We start from the raw sequence: 13,602 nt of genomic DNA, 5'->3' as shown, positions 1-13,602 counted from the left end.
TCTTATAAGTAGCCATGAATGAAAAATCAAATAAAACATACACAAAGAGCACTCCAGAAAGTTACCTACTAAGGAACAAAAATTACAATTCTTTGAGTCATCCAAATTTATTATGTATTATTTAGACTCTGAGTCAAAGAAAGTAACAGAAGTAAGAGGGCAACACCTACAGAATTTTGAGATGAAAATTCTGTCTTCTAAAAATTTTATACCTAACTAAGTTGTCTTCCTGAGTTAAGATAATTAAAATATATTATTAGTTGTATAAGTTTTCAGAAAATAGTGTCCATATACCTCATCTTGTTTTTTCATTCTATTTATTACTGCATTTTAATTGAATAAGCCAAGAAAGGAGTTAAAATGAAAAAATTCAAGAATGAAGTAGAAATGATATAAAACTTGTGTTATTTGTGAAACAGATTGATTATAAGGTCAAGTCTAAAGAGTTTGTTAGGATTTGTTCAGATTACAAGGAATAGTTCAATTAAAAACTAAAATGTTACTAATGCAGACTCTTGGTCAAAAATTGAGCTGAAATAATGTGGTTTTAATTACAGATACTTTTTAATGCTGTTTTCCTGGTTAAAGATACAGAGAAGTAATCTGGCCAAATATTTCCTACAGAGATAGTACTTTAATGAGTACTTAAGAATTATTTGTTAATTAGCACCCGAAGGTTCTAATCTGAATATGGGCTTTTCCTGCCTTCATTGCTATTTACATGAATAAATATAAATTGATATGCTTAAGCTGGCTAAAGTATCTCCTCTGAACTTTTAGTATGCTTTTATGATTGGTCAGTTTCAAAGGTAAATTGCAGTCTAATTTAGGCCTATCTAGTGTGAGAGTTACTAAGTTATTTTAAAGACCTCACCCAATCAGATGGCTTCTCTTCTTGCTACTAAATTGTGGTTTTAAATATCAGAATCAAAAAGAGAAGATGGAGAAGGTTATATTATTGTCACTGTGAATAGACTAGCCTTAATAGCTCATGGTGGGAATTCCCCTGCGATTTCATTTATGGGTACAGTATCAGAGTGCCATGCTGATATGGGTGGCCAATAGATAAGTATATATTAATAATTGATAAGCAGTTTCTTAATGACTCTTTTGTCTTTAAAAAATGATTTTATTTTTAGTAGAGACGGGGTTTCACCATGTTGACCAGGATGGTCTCGATCTCTTGACCTCGTGATCCACCTGCCTCGGCCTCCCAAAGTGCAATCCAGATACAGATCGCTATCAAATATGTCAGAGGTTAATAGGAATGTGTCATTGATACTGTAATACAGTTGCAATTGCTTTATTTCTACTTTATATTTTTATTGAAAGTTAACCTAGCATTATAATTTTAAAATGATTTTTTTCTTCTAATACATGTAATTTTTCTATATATTAGCACAAATTAAACTCATAGCCTGAATGTAATAAACATGTAAGAACCAATATCTGGTTACCACAGAAAGCCATTATTATATGACCTAATTTGATATTTAAAAAATAGGAAGGGAATAGCACTGTACCAGCAGATTTAAATTGTAAAGGAAAAGTGAAGTTTGTTTTGTTTTGTTTTTCCTTAGGAGAATGCCTATCAAATGGAATCTCCCTTGCTTTTTGCTGAAGTGAGGCTTGCTCTGTTACTTTGTAGTGGGAGAATGTATCAGATATTCTGGTGTAGCAAAAAATTTAGACCTTATCACCTTTCTTAATCCTACATCCCCTCATTTCTTCATTTATTTTTCTTAGTAGCTCAGAGTGCATGGCCCAACAAGCATACCCCAGCATATCCTCATCATACATACCCTGTTTACCTTCAATCTTACTCACTTGGAAAATCTATAATCCTGATTAAACTCAACTACTTGCATACTCATGCCTGCACCCTAGCAGCTAAGCATGATTGAAGAAAATCATAGCAGCCTCCTGTGTGATCTTGCTTGATGTTTATGACCACAAATACCCAGTGAGCGCTCCACGCTGTGCTGACCAACCAGCTACTACACTTACCTAGGCAGTTTTATCTTTGATTCTCATAGTGCCTCTTTCACCTGCTTTCCTCTCTCCTCAAATCTTGGGCAGCCCTCTTTAATCTTCCCACTCAGCTGTCTCTTTCACTCAGAAAACAATCTTCATATTATCCAAAGGGCATGATGATCTTGCTGCTTATTTCAGTATAAGACAACAAAAGCATTTGGAGGAGTCTTCTACATTCTCCCATTATCAAATTTCTCAAACTACCTCCATGTAAAACTCTACTACACTTTCTCTCCTATTGCAATAGAGGAAGTGTCTGTGCTTCTTAGGACAATGCTCCCATGTATACACTGGATTCTATAACCTCATGCCTAATTGAGCATTTTATTACTCAAAGTATCTCTCCTCCCTCCTGTATTACACAGTTTTCAATTTCAACTGCTTTATTTTCATCAGTCCACAAACATAGTGTGCTATCTCCCATCTTACACAAAACAAGACAAAATAAGATTTGTCTTTGTCTTAAATCTCCTAGTGCCACGCTATTTCTCTGGTTCTATTTTCAGCAAAACTCCTTGGAAGAAGTTATGCTTCCGGTTTCCAATTCCTCTTCCTCCATTCTCTCTGAAACACATTCTGCTCCAGTGAAAGAGGTCTAATCAAGCTCATCTGTGACCACTGCGTCAACACAGATAGAGGCTAATTCTGATTTCTTACTTAAATAACTCTCAGAAATGACTAGGCTACTAAATAACCTTCTTTTTCTTGAAACATTTCCTTAAAACTTGGATTCTGGGAAGCATCACTCTCTTAGCTTTTTTCTGACCATTCTGGCTGTTTTCTGTCTCTTCTTAACCTCTGTTACTTGTTCCTCTTCCTCTTCTTAACTCTCAATGTTGAATTCCTGAAAAATCAGTCCTAGAGCATCTTCCCCTTATAGTCTACATTCACTACCTTGGGGGAACTCACCTAGCATTATGGCGGCTTTAAATACATTCTATGTAATGATCGTCCCCTAAATTTATATTTTGAGTCACAGTCTCTCTTGAGCTCTATATTCTTATATCTAATCACCTGCTTTTAAAACTTATGTTAAAAAACTTTTATTGATTTTACCTTACAAACCTGCTCCTACTCTCTTGTTCTATATCTAAATTAATATCACCATCTTCCAAGACTTCTGTGTTGTACAACTCCAGGGTATGCTGTTCTTATGGATTAATTGGATTTTTGTTAGCATCTTCTGTGCATTTTTTTCCCCATGGGTATCTCATTTATTTGAATTAGACTAAAACATGCGAACCATTCAGCAGCTGTATTTAGCTCTTGAAAATTTCAGTCTATCTGGGTAGCTACTATACTAATTACATGATGAAAATAATCAGCTAATATTCTTTTGTTTGAGAAATTTTTTTTTCTTTTTTTTAATTGCATTTTAGGTTTTGGGGTACATGTGGAAAACATGCAAGGTTGTTGCATAGGTGCATACGTGGCAGTGTGATTTGCTGCCTTCCTCCCCTTCACCTGTATCTGGCATTTCTCCCCATGCTATCCCTCCCCAACTCCCCACCCCCCCGCTGTCCCCCCCACTCCCCCCAACAGACCCCAGTGTATAGTGCTCCTCCCTGTGTCCATGTGTTCTCATTGTTCAGCACCCTCCTATGAGTGAGAACATGCGGTGTTTGATTTTGTGTTCTTGTGTCAGTTTGCTGAGAATGATGGTTTCCAGGTTCATCCATGTCCCTACAAAGGACGCAAACTCATCATTTTTGATGGCTGCATAATATTCCATGGTGTATATGTGCCACATTTTTCCTGTCCAGTCTATCATCAATGGGCATTTGGGTTGGTTCCAAATCTTTGCTATTGTAAACAGTGCTGCAATGAACATTCGTGTGCATGTGTCCTTATAGTAGAAAGATTTATAATCCTTTGGATATATGCCCAGTAATGGGATTGCTGGGTCAAATGGAATTTCTATTTCCAGGTCCTTGAGGAATCGCCACACTGTCTTCCACAATGGTTGAACTAATTTACACTCCCACCAACAGTGTAAAAGTGTTCCTATTTCTCCACATCCTCTCCAGCATCTGTTGTCTCCAGATTTTTTAATGATCGCCATTCTAACTGGCATGATATGGTATCTCAATGTAGTTTTGATTTGCATTTCTCTAATGACCAGTGATGATGAGCATTTTTTCATATGTTTGTTGGCCTCATGTATGTCTTCTTTTGTAAAGTATCTGTTCATATCCTTGGCCCATTTTTGAATGGGCTTGTTTGTTTTTTTCTTGTAAATCTGTTTTAGCTCGTTGTAAATTCTGGATATCAGCCCTTTGTCAGACGGGTAGGCTGCAAAAATTTTTTCCCATTCTGTTGGTTGCCGATTCATTGACAAAGATCAGAAAACCATCTTCATATTGGCTAAAGTGCATAACTCAAAAAAATAATTTTAACTAACCTCAGATCTTGGAAACATTTCAGTGAAGAGCTTTTGATTTTAAAAAAGTATTCAGTTTTCACTGAGCATTTTAGGATAGTAACCATATAATATTTTCCGATTCCACCAAAAATAGCCACATTTGTTTTTTACTAAAAAGTAGTAAATATCAGCCTTTTTATGTGGTGCTACTACTGCAGAAAGCTTCATAAACTTTTCAGCCGGAAATATTGTAAAGATCAAAGAGCTTTCCAAGGAGTTTCTAACTAACAATGAATATAGATACTCTCTCTGCATTAGCCAAACTAGCTATGCTCTGTTTCCTAGAGCACACCACATTCTAAGCAAGAGAGGGATTATTAAAAAGTTAACCATGGAATACATAATACACATAAAATAGTTGGAGTGATATGTGCATAAGTTTTTAAAGCTAATTTTACCTCTACTGCTGTTTTCCATATCATGCTACTTTCCCAGACTATAATTTTGCCTCCTGCCCTGAAGTAGCCGCAATCCTGAATTTTGTGTTTCTCTCTTCCTCCTTTTTAAGTAGTATAGATCCCTAAAGAAAATATTGTCTTGGTTAGTTTTGCTTGATTAGGGCCTTCGTAAAAGTGGTATCATTAAGAAAGCTTTCTTTATCCAAATAGAAATAGTGTGTTTAAGCAGGGTAAGCTTGGCAGAACAATGGACCATTGTGATATTGTTTACATGCTTATGTTTTTTATTGCCTTCGGTACTATGTAATTTGGTCTTGTAACTGATTAGCCAATTAGGAATTGGAAGGATGATATGTAAATGTTACTGTCTGACTGACAGAATGATTTATTAGAAGTGTGTATTTGTAGAATTTCACCTGCTTTGTTGTTTGGGAGGCCCGGTGCCAAAGCTAAACACAAGTGTCCATGGCAGACCTGCGGCCAGTGGTTTAGGAGAAAATTCAGCCACAGTTGAATTTTGTTCAAGTACGGTATTGTTCGCTTGCCAGTGGTGTCATGCTGACTTTAGAATATCTTTACCTTTTCTGTAGTTTCCATCAGCATTGTTGATTTCAGCATGTATGGATATAACCCATGGGTCCTGATGCCACCCACTGACAGCACTGGCCTGGTTTTTGGCCCTGGTTGTGCTGATACTTCCTATTCTTCCATTGTCAGTGTTTGTATTCCATTCTTACTGCCAAATGGATCCTCTGAACCGTAAGATTTACATAAAGAGGCCTTTACTTTGCTCTTGGAAAACTCTGTGTAGCTCATTGACCTAGGTTGTTTCCTTTCATTTCAGAAATGGGTGGATTTTGTTCTCATTAAAAATATTCTTTTGATTTCACTATTTTGTCTTAATGTGATCTGGATAGAAAAATGCTAAAAATATTACTCTTACAAAGAAAGCAGAAAAAAAGAAGGAACTCGTATTTGTCCATAGCTTTAATCTACAAAATTAAAAAGCATTCGCTTACTTTAGGAAATAATAGGAGTCAGTTTTATGAAAATGTGTTAGTTAAAGCTTACTAACTTTAATGTTCTGCTGTCTTTATTCCCTTTATTTTAAAAGGCAAACGATATACACATTGCATCCCTCTGTAAACATTTAGTTGATTTATTTATTTGACAAACTCTTTCTGAATACCAGTGTGCCACTCTACTAGTTTTAGTAATACAATGACAAGTAACACACAGCCCCTGCCTTCAAAAATATTGTGATGTAATGGCGGTGTCAGGCCCAAACAACAGCATAGGGGTATAGTGAAAGAGAGATGTACAGGTTATTACAAATGATTAAAAACTCTACCCTTTCCAATCATTGTTGGATTCTAAGGTAACACTGATTAGCTAAACTAAGTCCACCCACATTAGGAGCCACACTCTTCATGGAATGGATATATCCATTCTGCCTTTGCCCTGGGGAAGTCAATGGCTGTATTTAGAAGTACACAGTTTTAGCTCCTTAAGGTCATTTATAGCATTGACAAAGTAGATGTGATAAATATATATAGAAGTTTTTTAAAAAGAGCTACTGAACATCTTTCTTCCTGGTAAGTTCTAACACAAAATTGTTCACTTGAGCATTACCTGGGCCTTAGAAGAGATTTGGTTACTGGCTAGGATTCTTTTTTTTTCTTTTTTGAGATAGGGTTTTGCTCTTGTTGCCCAAGCTGGAGTGCAATGGTGCGATCTTGGCTCACTGCAACCTCTGCCTCCTGGGTTCAAGATATTCTCCTGCCTCAGCCTCCTGAGTAGCTAGGATTACAGGCATGCACCACCATGCCTGGCTAATTTTGTATTTTTAGTAGAGACAAGGTTTCTCCATCTTGGTCACGCTGGTCTCAAACTCCTGACCTCAGGTGATGCATCTGCTTTGGCCTCCCAAAGTGCTATGATTACAGATGTGAGCCACTGCACCCAGCCCACTGGTCAGGATTGTTATTAGTAACTGAGTGAAACGTTTTCTACTCAAAATGAGTTGCCTTCATTTTCTGCCCCAAATGGAAGGAATTGACAATGTTTCTGATTGCTGTTGCTTCTGGTAGTGATGGTAGTGGTGGGGATGATGGGAAGAGATTTCTGTTTTCACTTTAATCAACAACAGACTTTGTTCCCCAGAAGCCATGTGATCAGCCAATTTAGAGGTGAGAGTTGCTCTGTACTGGTTTTTGAGAAAAGCCCCTTTGTTGCCTTACTAGTCCCTCTTTGGGACCTTTTTTAATTTAAGAGTGAATCTTGCAGCCAGCCATTCTGTGGAAATAGAAATGATGCTACAATTAAAAATAGAAACATTGAAAAGTTACTGTGCTTAGAGCCTATTATATAAAGGTCTTTATCTTATATTCCTCTCATGCCTTCACAGAAGTAAATGAAAGACTCTGCCTCTCATTTAATTAGGAGGGTAAAGTTTCCTTCTGACCTTGCTTTAGTGAAGGGATTCCTTTCTCCATGAGAGTCCTTTTTTCCAGCCTCAAGATGCCATCTTTGCAGAAAAATAGTGGTTGTTTGTCTCAAGTGGGCATTTTATATTTCCAAAAACCTCTCAGTATGTGACATTTGTTCACCAAAGACCTCTTAGCATTTCCCAGGTGTGAGCTCTTCTGTTTGTGCTTTTATGTTTTAGTGCTAGATCAGAGAAAACATAGAAACTGTAGAATACCCTGAGTGTAGGGCTCATGGCTATAATCCCAGTACTTTGGGAGGCTGAGGCAGGGAAGACTGCTTGAGACCAGAAGTTCAAGACCTGCCTGGGCAACGTAGCAAGCTACGTGACTACAAAAATAAAAAACAAAAAATTAGCTGGGCATGGTGGTGTACGCCTGAAGTCCTAGCTACTTGGGAGGCTGAGGCAGGAGGAATGCTTGATCCTAGGAGTTCAAGACTTCAGTGATCTGTGATGGCACCACTGCACTCCAGCCTGGGTAACAGAGCAAGACCCTGTCTCAGAAAAAGAAAAAAAAAAAAAGAATATCCTGAGTGTGTACAAGAGCTATAGCTAGTAGGCCTGGAATTGAACCCTAAAGGTGAAGCTTGTGTATACTGGGCATAAAATGACATATTAACAATTAAGCTTAGCTAAGGTAAGATCTCATTATGCCTCCTAGCTCATTGCAACATTTCTACATTTTGATAAAATTCTGTATAAAAATAAGGGCAACATGGCCAGGTGTGGAGACTCACGCGTGTAATCCCAGCACTGTGGGAGGCTGAGGCGGGCAGATCACGAGGTCAGGAGTTCAATACCAGACTGGCCAACATGGTGAAACCCTGTCTCTACTAAAAAATACAAAAATTAGCTGGACATGGTGGCTTGTGCCTGTAATCCCAGCTACTTGGGAGGATGAGGTAGGAGAATTGCTTGGACCCGGACCTGGGAGGTGGAGGTTGCGGTGAGCCAAGATCGCATCACTGCACTCCAGCCTGGGCTACAGAGCGAGACTCCATCTCAAAAATAAAAAATAAAAAAAATAAGGGCAACATGGCACAGACCAGTGAGATCATAGCATCATAGTGAGGGTCAAGTCAGGATAAGATAGATGGTTAATGGAGCATCCCATGCCACAAAAGCCAGATAAATCAAAGACCGAGACAACATGCATGACACCACCAAGGGCCAGAGACACTGAAACAGCTGTGTGAGAGCAAAAGGAAGACCCGCATGGCTCTCAGAAGTGGATGTGAATAGTGTTCAGGATGCGGCTGCTGAGGAACCCGTGAGAGTGAGCAAGTAGGGCACAGGCCTTCAGTGAATTAACATACCAGGAAGCACAGAAATCTGTTGTGCATTGTAATGATAATATCACTCACATCCTTCAGTCCAAAATATTTGCCTGGGAGTATCATAGCTGGAGTGCTTTTCTCAAGCTGACTATAAACACTATGAAGATTAGGTTTTACTGAGAAAAAAACTGCCGAACAATATCAATATTTCTCCCACAGCTCCAGAAAAAATGTGTCCGCAAGCACAGTCCTATCCTTGAATTGGTGATATAAGCCAAGTGGATCGTTTGAGGTTAGGGGATGTATCGCTGAGTTCTCTAACTTGTCTTTTGGAAACTTTGAGTAGTCTGGGTTATGACATGGGGCTTTGCTTTGGAAGTTAAGTACAAGGTCAGGATCCTTACACAGCTATCATACACATTCAGTGGCAGTAGTACGTGTTCCTTGAGGTTTTAGCCCTGCGGGCAGCCAACTTCTACAAGGCGCAGATGGCAGGAACAGGGGACTGACTTTTGGAAACAGATGGTAGGAATAGAGGCCATTAAGGAAATGGTGGCTTTTCCACAAGGATCCCCAAAGGTCTGGTGAATGGTTCTAGTGAGCTTGTGTGCTTTTCCCCTCTGTTCTCTTTCCTTTCTGAATTATTATAGATTGAATTTTGTCCTTCTAAAATTCACGTTGAGGTCCTAACACCAGGACTTTGGAATGCAACCTTATTTGGAAATCAGCTCATATCAGATGTAATTAGTGAAGTTTAGATGAGATCATCCTGGAGTAGGGCAGGCCCTGAATCTGACATGACTGGTATTCTTGTAAAAGGGGGAAATATGGAAACAGACACGCACACAGGGAGAACACGATGTGAGCATGAAGGCAGAGATGGGAGTGATGCTTCTACAAGCCAAGGAACACGGAAGGTTACCAGCAAACCAACAGAGAAAAGGTATGGAACAGATTCTCACTCTCAGCCCATCCTGCTGACGTCTTGATCTCAGACTTCTGGCCCCAAAACTGTGAGGGAGTAACTTCTGTTGTTTAAGTCATCCAGTGTGTGATGGTCTGTTATGGCAGCCCTAGCAGACAGATGCATGGTTTTCTATTTCTTGCCTGTCTTTTCTAGGGCACTCTACATTCATTTTGATCAGGGACTATGTCCTGGTAATTTCCAAATCGTCATCACATACAGTGGTCCTGGTTTACTGAATAAAAAAAGTAGATAATGTAGATTTCTACCAATAAACATTTAGCTGTATCTCAAGTAGGAAAACATATGTACTATTCTCCTAATTCTCAAACTCATTTCAGTTTAGCAACCTTGACCGTGGGTTAGGTTTGGGGTGGCTTCCCTGTGTCTTAGTCTATTTGGGCTGCTATAAAAAAGTATCATAGACTAGACGGCTTATCAGCACCAGATTTATTTCTCATAGTTCCCTTGGGTGAGAAGTCCAAGATCAAAGCACCAAGATTTCTTGTCTCATGAGGGCTGGCTTCCTAATTCATAGACAGTGGAAGCGGGGAAGGATCTCTCTCAGGCCTCTTTTATAAGGACATTGATACCATTTGTGAGAGCTCCACCCTCATGACTGGTCACTTCCCAAAGCTTCATCTCCAGATACGATACCCTCACACTGGGTGTTGAGTTGCAACATACAAAATTTAGAGGGACACAAACATTCAAACCATAGCACGTTGATTAGTTCTTCATTTCCCTAAGTCTCATCAATGACCCTCATTAAACTGTATTTAAAAAGCTAAGCATAACAACTTTCACAGTATCTACAGATAAGTGAAGTTTTTATACTGTAGCACTGTTTTGGGAAAGGCTTTGCTTAAAAAAATGTGTATAGGTAGTATCAAGCATTTGATTAAAATTTTCTTGAGAAGAAAATAAATTGTTTAATTGTCACACAAATGAAGGGTATTTAAATATAAAGATACCTACTCATTGTGAAGACATGTCCTGAATAAGTAAGGAATATATGTGGACCATTTATTTAGACAGATAAAAGTCTCCAAAACATATTACCATGGATGCAGACATCTGTCTTCTAGACTGTAGAAGCTAGCTGTATAAAATTATGGTGATATATGAGTGAACTGAGATATTTTTAAACTATAAGCGAAAATGTAGGTCCTTAAAAGTAAACTAAAATAAAGTTTCCTTCATAACTGCAAGCAAAAAAAAAAAAAAAAAAAGGCCAACTGGCTGTATCTGGAAACCTCAGCATCTGTTTACTTGAGTTTTAACCTTTGTGCCAAAGGGCTGGCAAGCAGAGGGAAAGGAGGCTGTCTGGAAACTCAAAAGGGGAATGAAGTGACACAGGACATAGGAAAGAGGGGAAGAATTCTAGGTCAGAGGTGGAAGGGACATATTCTGTAATAGTTTTCTGAGCCCTAGTGTTAGAAGTCATTTCTGAAAGCTTAGAGATCAACTAAAATATCCTTCCACTGTGATTAGTTGGAAACATTTTTAACTTGATTTATCTTTTTTGTGTTCCATTTTCCTTGTTTCTTGTGTTTCTTCTAAGAGAAGGAAACAGAGACTTCTTCTGTTGAATTCCTGATCCAGTTAAATATATGACAGACAGCATAATTTTACATAAGACTTTCTCTGGAAACTGATTTGCTTGACTTACTCTAGTTTTAAGTTGGCTTATATGTTTTGCTCAAATGTTTAGAATTGTCAAAATGGCTGCCCAAAGCTTTGATGCCAGATTGCGTCTCTCAATAGACAGTTAAGTAAAGGAGTATAGGGAAGGTCTTACCTTATGTAACAGAGGTGACTCTGCAGACACTTTACTGTTTGTTTACTGCATAAGCACATTGTAATGGGATGTGATTTAGAAGCACTAGACTCAAGTCTGTTTAAAAAACATTCCAGATTTACTCTACTAAAAATACTAAGAAAAAATTTTGCTTTAAAATTTCTTGCTGCATAGCATTTAAGAAAACTTACCCAACGTAAGACAGTATCTTGAGAAATCTAAAACCAAGTGAAAAGACTTGGAAAACGTCTCCTGACCACGATGGTCAAATGTTTGTGGTGTCTATTTGATAGCACAACAAGTGAAATAGAGTGCCTTAACTTTTCCTTTTCCCTGATCTAACCTCTGTTTCTAGGAATAAAAAACAGAAGCGCAGTTTGCAGCTCAGAGAATTCTCACTTAACAACTTCAGCTGGGATGGGGCCCAGAATCTGGCTCTGGTGTCTAAAATTACACTTTTAACTGTATGTGAGGATATTAACACTTGCCTTCACCAGTTTTCAACAGACACATATATGTGGGATGCCTGTAGGTATTTAATTTTCTAAGACGTTTATAGTTAGAAATGCCTTTGAAACCCCTGGACTATGGGTGTTTTCCCATGGAATACCATTGTCTTGTTTGTTTATTTTCAAAGCAGTGCACATGTCTTATATAAATTGACTCCAGATTACATTGTCCTGTTTATCTATTTATTTTTATTTTCAAAGCAAACCAGGCATACTGAGGAGTCTTACATGAACAGCCCAATGAGTTTTTACAAAGGAAACACATCTGTGTAACCACCACCCATATAAACATATCAAACATCACCAATACCCCGGGCGCTGCTCTGTCTCTTCCGTGTCATTAGCCCCTCAAAGGTAACCACTGTTCTGACCTCTGTCACTGTAGATTATTGCTGCTCATTCTTCCATTCTACAGAATATCCATGAAAATTCTATAGTATCCTACAGGAATCATGCTTACATTGTTGTTGTTGTTTTCCTAGATTCTTTTGTTCAGTGTGTGTCTGTGAGGTTCATTCTTGTGGTCGCATGCAGCAGTCATTTGTTCTTTTTCTTTACTTTGTAGGATTCCATTTTGTATGTTTTAAAATATATACTCCATTCTATTGCTGATGCATTTTTCTGTTATTTCCAACTTTCAGCTATCAAGAATAATGCTTCTATGAATGTGCTTATCCATGTAGCATTGATTCACATGGATATGCATTTCTGCCGAGGAAGAGAATTGCTGGGTTATAGAGTCCACATATGTTCGGCTTCGTGGAGACTGCCAGTTTTCCAAAGTGGTTTTTAAAAATTTGCATTCCCCATAGCAGTGTTTGAGTTCCAGTTATCCTATGTCCTCACCAATGCTTTGTAGTGTCAATATTTTTGCTGATTTATTAATTTTTAAAATTTTGGCTGTTCTAGTGGCTATGCAGTAATCTTTTGTCATGGTTTTAATTTGGATTTCTCTGATCACCAATATTGTTAATCATTTTTATTTCATTACCTGCCATTTGAATATTGATCTTTTTAATAACATGTGTGTTAAAGTCCTTTGCCAATTAAAAATATTGGACAGTCTTTCTTTTACTCTCTGGCTTGTAGAAGGCAATTTTTCAAAGAATTTGAGTTCATTTTCAGTCATATACATGACAAATATATTTTCTTTCTTTATAGCTTATCTTCCCTCTTTGTGACATCTTTTGATCAACTTAAGTTCTTACTTTCAATGAAGTTTAGCTTATTAATTCATTCCATTATTGTTTTTCATCCTTTTTAGAAATATTTACCCAACCCAAGGTCATGAAGATATTCTCCTGGGCTATCTTCTAGGAGCTTTGTCGTTTTGCCTTTCACATTTCTGGTCTGTCTGGGAGTGATTTTTTGTAAAATGTGAGGTAGGAGGCAGGAATCATTTTTTCTCACATGGCTATCCATTCCTTTTCTCGGTGGCAGCTTTGCCATACAGCAGCTTACTGTTTATGTGTGGGGCTGTGTCTGGACTCTGTGCTGCTCCGCTGGTCTATTTACCTGTCCTTGCACTGATACTGAATGGCTTCAATTACTATAACTGTAAATTATATCTTGATATCTCGTGATATAAGTTCTCCGACTTTGTTCTTCAATATCATTTTTATTTTCTTGACCTTTTGCATTTCCAGGTAATTTTACGATCAGCTTGCCAAATTTCACACACAAAGATTTACATTATTAATTGGGATAAC

At 38.0% G+C, this 13,602-nt stretch overlaps 1 protein-coding gene across 4 annotated transcripts in view; it reads left to right on the top strand.

Moving 5' to 3' along the window:
* The window catches only part of AIG1 (androgen induced 1), a 255,635-nt gene that overhangs the window by 23,762 nt on the left and 218,271 nt on the right, over positions 1-13,602 (top strand). The gene's annotated exons all lie outside the window — the stretch shown is intronic.

Source organism: Aotus nancymaae, unplaced genomic scaffold (genome assembly GCF_030222135.1).
Source record: "Aotus nancymaae isolate 86718 unplaced genomic scaffold, 86718_ANA_hifiasm-v0.15.2.pri h1tg000040l, whole genome shotgun sequence".
In the NCBI taxonomy this organism is placed as follows: Eukaryota; Metazoa; Chordata; class Mammalia; order Primates; family Aotidae; genus Aotus; species Aotus nancymaae.
This window is presented reverse-complemented; position numbering and strand designations above follow the sequence as displayed.